The 7,509-nt window shown below is 46.6% G+C and overlaps 2 pseudogenes; one reads left to right on the forward strand and one right to left on the reverse strand.

Annotated features, from left to right (window-relative positions):
* Window positions 1-499: 499 nt before the first annotated feature.
* On the forward strand, window positions 500-3,245 carry LOC103731660 (annotated as a pseudogene).
* Window positions 3,246-4,725: 1,480 nt separating this feature from the next.
* Window positions 4,726-7,241, reverse strand: LOC103731667 (annotated as a pseudogene).
* Between the last annotated feature and the right edge of the window lie 268 nt (window positions 7,242-7,509).

Here is a 7,509-nt window from a genome sequence, read left to right on the forward strand (position 1 = left end):
TAACTGTGATGGTAGAAAAACGACACAGGCTCAGGGAGCAGTATGGGAGGGGATCACTGGATGACATGAGACAAGGTGGCTTCCCAGAGGAGGGGAGGTCTACGTGGTATCCTAAAGCCAGAGCAGGACTGATGATGAAGGGAGAGGTTTCCAGAATAGAACAGCATGTGAAAAGGCCTGAGGGTGGGGAGACCATGGAATTAGTGGGAATTTCCATGGCTGAGCATACAGGCTAAGTGAGTGGAGGGAGCAACTGGGTAGAGACTTTCTTCATGTGTGTTAGTTACTTTTTAAATTCTTGTAACTCAACATTGTGCCCAGTTTAAGGGAGGAAAGGCTGATTTGGCTCACACTATGAGGGCACAGTCCATCACGGTGAGGAAGGTGTGGCAGCGGAGTGTGAGGCAGCTTGTCACGTCGCATCCTTCCAAGCAGCAGAGACAAAGGCTTGTGCTTAGCTCACCTTCCTTTCCATTCTGTCTGGAACTTCAGCCCGGGGATGGTGATGCCCTATGCAGAGTGGGCCTTCCCTCCTCAGCCAGACCTCACTGGAAGCACCCTTGCAGATACACCCAGAGGTTTGTTTCCTACGTGGGTCTCGATTCCGTCACGCTGACTGTGAAGTTTAATCTTGCCATCACATCATGTAAATCTTTTCTCTTCATTTCTCCGTGGAGAAGAAGCAGAGGAAGAGAACATAATTTGAGGCTAGCCTGGGTTACCTTAGTGAGCCCCTGTCTCAAAAGGCCAAAAATCAACAGAGCAGAACCTCACATAAAACAAAACCAAAACTAACCAACCAACCAACCAATCAACCAACCAACCAACCAACCAACCAACCCACCAACCAACCAACCAAACAGAAACAAAATAAAACAGAACAAAAACAGTAACAACAAAAAGAGGCACTTGAGACACATAAGGAATAGTTTAAGAGAGGAGACTTTTAAGGGTGGAAGGACTTGAACCAGGGTGCAGTTTGGGTCTCTTAGACTTGCTCTCTGTCACCGCGGAAGACTAACTGGGATCTATTCACTGGCAGAAGTCCCCAGGGGCACTAGCAACAGCTGCCTCTGAGTTGTCAGACTGAAGCACAGCTTACACCCTCTTTCAATAAATCTACATTAGAACATAATTTCATAAATATTATCTTATTTTTTCAGCATTACAATCCTCTGACCTATCATTTATTAAATATTACATGTCAGGCATTCTAAAATATACAGACTTTAACTTTTCAAGGTAGGCATTGCTAACCATTTTATTAATGGAAATTAAGTTCAGAGAAGTAAGATGGTTTACACAGTCACCAATTGATAAAAGGCAGAACTTGAACTAGAGTTTGGATTCCTTGTAGCTCAAGTTATCGACCTTTTCCCCCAAACATTATAGGTATCTCAAAGTTTCCAGTCACCAGAGTAAATTCTAGTCCACTAGCCAAGCACCCGGTACAGTGTTGTTAGGTAAAAATTTCACCCACCCCACAGTTCTAAATCCCTCCCGGGTGTGTGTGTGTGTGTGTGTGTGTGTGTGTGTGTGTGTGTGTGTGGTGTGTGTGTGTGTGTAGGCCACAGATCAACCCTGGATATGCTTTAAAATAAATACTACACCTAATGTGTTTGTGTTTGTGTGTGTGTGTACATACAATATCCATTTTTTCAGGTCCTTGAAACTGATCTCAATCTCCTTTTGAGCCAACCACAGAGTTTAGTATCCATGGATGCACAATTATTTTTCTTATGAGACCCAGTTCTTCACCCCCTGGAAAGATCTGTATGTATGTATATATGTCTGCATGTATGTATATATGTATATAACTGGCAAATAAATTCCAAGGAATGATTTTGCTGACACCCATGGAGTATAACTAAGGGGTATACATATTCCTAACCTTATATTAACAAAGAATTAAGGTGAACGAACATGCAGACAGCCTTTCTTCAATTTTCTGGGCTGCATCTTTGCCATATTATATCTGCAGCACTCAAATCCTTGTTTGAAAGGTATATTTTAAAATGGAAACATGCTTATTATATCCCATTTCTGCCTCTCTCACCTCCAGGTCTTCTAGCTAAAGCTAGAGTGCAGGCACTTACTTCTATTGAAACTGTAAATCCCAATTCTTTTTTTTCTTTTTTCTTTTTCTTCAAGTAGACCCTATTACAATGTTATAGTTGTCTTATTTTTCTCTAAAGTAAGAACTTGTTTTAAAGACAAGCACCTGAATATTAGAAGCAATTATCTTGGGATGGGGTATGAGAATTCTGCAAGACTGCTATCATTTTTTTCTTTGAGCTTCTCTGTAGTTTGTAATTAGAAACAAAGTTCTATAAATAGCACTTTATGTCAATGATCTAAGTTATTCAGAGAGATTTACTTATTTTTAAAAAGATATATATATAACTTATATATGATAGATATATATCATATATATATATACAATTGTGTGTGTGTGTGTGAGAAAGAGAGAGTGTGTGTGTGTGTGAGGGCGTGAGGGTACCGCTCCCCAGTCTTTCTCCAGCCAGAACCTTGTTGGGCAGGTTGGGGTTTGAGCTGAGACCAGTAGCTGGGCCAAAGATGGTATCAAGAGGGTCATGGTGCCTATTGAAAAAGTGGCAAATGGGAGACGTAGGTGACTGTTGGTGACCTGTCCCTATGAATCTACAAGTGGGTCCCTGTGACAGAGCCAAAAGTTGATGACAAAAGCTAGAATAGAAGGCAAGGATGAGAAGTGTGGCTCAGAGGTGACCACTCCTGAGAACGGCTCCTCGCTAGGGATGATGGACGTGCATGATGTTAACAGCAACCACAGCTGCATAGCAGACGCCCCCCCCCCCCAATCAAACAGGAGAACAGCAGAAACTCTAGCTCTGCTCCAGAGCCCAACACAGCTGTGCCTAGTGGTGGCACCGAAGCCAAGGCGGAGGAGGTGTTGGCGGACGGGGACAAGCACACTGGAGCTGGAGATGCTTCTGACGAGCAGAACTCAGTCTTCAATGGAAAACCCAGAAAGCAGAACAGCAGTCGTCTGCAGAGTCAGGGCTGGTGGCAGAGATGTCGCGATCTCTCAGGATTGAGAAGGAGGGCCACCCTCTAAAAAGATGAAGCTGGAGGCCTCTCAACAGAAGAGATGTAGACGCCGAGTGGAGCCCTCCGGTCCGCGTTTCTTGGCAGGTGCATCAGCAGGCTTAACTCTAGAGCAGCGTTACCCGAGTGATTCCTCTTGGGTGCAACAGAACTACTAATGTTTCAAGTTTACCAAGTGCAAATCTAAGAAAACCTGGAACAGCGTAACTTCTCGGACACTGACGAACTCTGCTGTGAGGCAAAACACTCAAACCTTGACGTGGCTGTCTCAGGGAAGGGGGGTCGACAGATCAGGAGTGTCTGTGCACTGTCTCGGAAGCCAAGGTTACATTTTGTGTTGTTGCTGTAACCCTCCCCTCTTATTTAACGATATAAGCTATTTGAGGGTGGTATCAATCAGGAATTTGCTTTTTGTCGGGGCTTTTCACTGTTCAACCAGTTCCTTCTGCTTTCTTTTTCTGTGCCTTGTGCTCTTGAGGTGACCTCTGGCTTGTTAACTGGTTTTTGCTTCTCCCCGCAAAGTGCCCTCTCCTTTTGGTTGGGGCGGCTTCTGCCCCCTTACTGCTTCCCCCCTGCCCCAGGACTGCTTCAGAGCAGGTGCCCTTCAGTGGCTCCTATTTCAGAGGGGCAGTGCTTGGGCATGCCCTAAGCCCTAGATGGGGTCAGCCTCAACTTCCAGGGCCTCCGGGGTTACAGGGTCAACTCCATTCCCCAAGGGTCCAGGAAGTTTGTATCTCCTAGAGCCATGGGGGTTAGCGGTTTACAAGCCACAGAAGCCCAGACTGAAATGCAAAGCCCTTAGATTTTTCTGGCAGGTCCACCCTATTTACCCCCCCGCCCCCCCGCCCCATCACTGGTTTCTTTAGGATCTCTGAAGACGAAAGGACTGTGAGCTTGTCTCCTTGAGCCAGTATAGGGCTAGGGAGGCTGGGAGCAGGCGGCAGGAATCGCTGACGCTGAACGTTTTCACAGGACATTGCTTGGATTTCAAATCCATGGAAGCCTGCTGTCCTTCATTCCCGGTTCCCATACCCCCAGCCCTAGGCAAGATGCTCCCGCACTATGTTCTGACTCTAAGAGGCAACAGGTGGGTGGAGTCTCATTCCTAGGACGAGCTTTGGTCTCCTCTGGGAAGCACACCTTGATGATTGAGCCTCAAAGGTCAGAAACAAGGCACCAAGGAAGTGGGCAGATTTTCACCCCCCTCCCCCCAGAAAGGAGCAACGGAGTCCCTGCCCCTTCCCCTGATTCTGCTTGCACCAGGACAGCCTCCTCTCACTCAGTGGAAACGGCCCCTTGGATGAGCTGCCTGATGGTTTAGTTCTGAGGTCTGGTTTGCTCTTAATACACAGATTCCTTAGACCTGAAAACTTTCCTAAGCTTTCTCTAACGCACTGGAGTTCTAAGTCCCTTTGAGTTGTGTGTTAGTGGGGGAGGTGCTGTTGTTTTGTTTTTTGCTAACTGGTGTGCGGTACTCAGGCACCACCTTTGACACGTGGCTCTTTCTCCAGACCACCATGGGAAGTGTCTGCCAGGCTCCATTTTCTAAGTTTCTGAGGGTGAAGCTCCTGTTTTTAAGGGAGCTTATCTATTTCCTGCATTGCAAGAAGAACTGAATGTTCCTGAACTTCAAATACCTCATGCAAAAATGTCTCCTGAAATAAGGGAAGAAAAAAAAAACTTTGAAAATATTAATGTTGACGTTAGCAATGCTGTAATATTTCTGTCTTAAAAGAAAAAAATCCTTGTACTTAGCAGTTTTGCCCCTCAGGCAGCCAGCTCTGTGAAGAACTGTGTTCCCCATCTTGAAAGCAACCAGATGTACAACCTGCAAAGTGTCTCTAGAGTTACAGCGACATTTTTTCTTTTTACAACAAAGCTCCATTTTGATGAATTTGGATATTTATTTCTTTTTGGGGAAGTGAGAGGTTACAACATAAACAGTTGAAAAAAACCCCAACACATCCACAGAGCCAGCAGGGCAGCCAGGGCCACCTGCACCTCTTCTGCCTCTGGAGGCTCTTCTGATAGTCAGGGGGAGTTGGTGCAGTTGAGGATGAAGATGATGACTCCATGGTACTGAAGATACCATTAATTTTTCTTTGAAGTGCCTGAAGGTAGGAATGGGTTGTTGGTGGGGACCAACTGGGCTAACCCCGTGGCCACGCCAGGCAAAGAGCCAGCAGCCCTGCACTCCAGCTGGCCAGGAAAGCCTTTCATGCAGGGCCATCAGACTCAATCCAATGGGCTTCCTTTCCCAGGCAGTCCTCTCCCCAGGGCTGCAGCTCCCCACGCCCTCATCCCCACCACAAAATCCATGACCTTTCATCTGGCCAAGCCAGGGGCAGGGGATCCTAAGCAAACGCCTTCTGTGGACATCAGGCCCCATGGCCTAAAGGGCTCCCAGGGCAAACTTCCCCAAAACTTGAAGGTGGGGGGACTGTGGCTACACATTACACAAAGTGCTGGAACTTAACCCACAACCTGGAAGGCTGTTGACTGATTCTTAGAGGGTGGTGGCCGCCCATCGTCAGACAGTGTCATGGTTTGGAATGTTCATTACTACTGAGGACATGGTTAGAGGTATAAAGACCTTTTCTTCACCGTCACTTTTTTTTTTCCTCTTAAAGATTTTTTTTTTGGTGTGTTGTACAGCAGTATAAATTTTCACTTATTTATTCCATCAGTAGATATGGTTTGTACAATGCACAATGGTTCCATTTCAGAAAATTAAAAAACTTCTTTATGAAGATGCTTGCTGTGCTCTTAGGAAGAGTCAGGGCAGACACAGAGGCAGAGGCAGGGTGAGATCTAAGGCTCTCACAGAGATCAGAATCCACCTGAGGCTCCCGGGGTTCACCCCAAGAGAGGGCTATGTCTAAGAAGACAGGGACTAGGACTGGCTAGGCTGAAAGTTTTTCTCAAGCGTATTGCATGAGGGTAAGGGAAGCCACAAGTCCTTCCTCTCCCTTCCCCCTTGTCTCCTGTAGTTCCCAGATAAGAGGGTGTGGGGCTCCTGAGAGGGAACAGACTCAGTTCTCCCAGGATTCCAATGAATTCCCTGAGCTTCCAGCAGGCAGCAAAGACGACATCTTCCCTGGAGCTTTCCCTGGGCTTTTTCCCTCCTGTGAGGACCAAGGCGTGCAGCATGCCAGGCAGTGATACAATGCCCTTACATTTTTTCTTTGTTTATTTATTTTTATTTTATGTGTATGAGTATGTTGCCTGCATGTATGTAAGTGCTCCAGTGTTGTGCAGTATCCACAGAGGCCAGAAGAGGGCATCAAATCCCCTGGAACTGGAGTTATAGACAGTTGTTAGCTGCCATGTGAGTGCTGGGAATTGAACCCAGGTTCTCTGTAAGAGCAGCCAGTGCTCTTAACGTCTGATCCATCTCCCCACCCCCACCCCCAGTACAATGCTCTGGAGCACATCATTCTCACCCACCACTACCAGACAGCCTATTTATAATTTCTGGAGTCTTGTGCAGGTAGCACCCGGGGACACCCTCAAAGTAGTGTGAACAGATGCTGTAGAACTTTGGCTGCAGACACATCTAGGTTGTTGTCGATCTTTTCTGCTGCTAAATTGGTCACATTAAGCTTGGAGAAGATGTCCACCACATGCCCTTTCTTACTCACCACTGGCAGGGTAGAGGCTCAGTGCTGTGCAAAAGTGCCAAGAGTGATATTGACAGGGGTGGTGGTCCTTACCATCACAATATTGGCATAGGTGTCAATCTGTAGCTCTTCCAGAGACTCACACATGAATTCTGGCTTGGGGAATGCAACGCTAAACAATTTGAGGAACTTGAGGATGCCCTGTGGGTTAGGATGTTCAAGATGTTGCCTGATTCTTTGTCAATAACTGGCAACCTGTGGCTCTTATTTTGAATTAATGAAGCAGCAGCATTGAACAAGCTGGTATTCAGAGAAAGGCAGACAAAGTGCTCCTTATCTTCCCACAAAGGGGCAACATGTGCACCCTTAGTCTCTAGAGAAAAGAAAGCTTTCCTCACCCACAGGGAGGGTTCAGATACCACCGACCTGGAGCTTGTGGGAATCAGGTGTCAGCAGTAATGAGAAGGAGGTATACACACTATTTTTCAATTCTGAGGTATCTGGAAGGTGCTGAGGAGCAATGACAGGCTCCATTACAAGTGCCCACCCAGTTTATCAAAAAAGAAAAGAAAAGATTGTATCCTTGAGAACAGCTAGAAGGGAAACCATTTCCAACTGAGGTCACTAATGGTCATCCCCTGGTATAAAAGTACAGACCGCCCCCCAAAATAAAAAGTACCTGCTGTGGGACTGGGAAGGGGAAGGTCAGCCGTGGGAGTTCAGCATGTCAAGAGAAGCTGAATCCAGAGCTCTAGCTGGCTGCCTCAGTTTCCCACTTCTGCTGGATGTTGTGAGTGCCCCA

Source organism: Nannospalax galili, unplaced genomic scaffold, assembly GCF_000622305.1.
Source record: "Nannospalax galili isolate Female #2095 unplaced genomic scaffold, S.galili_v1.0 scaffold1750, whole genome shotgun sequence".
NCBI lineage: Eukaryota > Metazoa > Chordata > Mammalia > Rodentia > Spalacidae > Nannospalax > Nannospalax galili.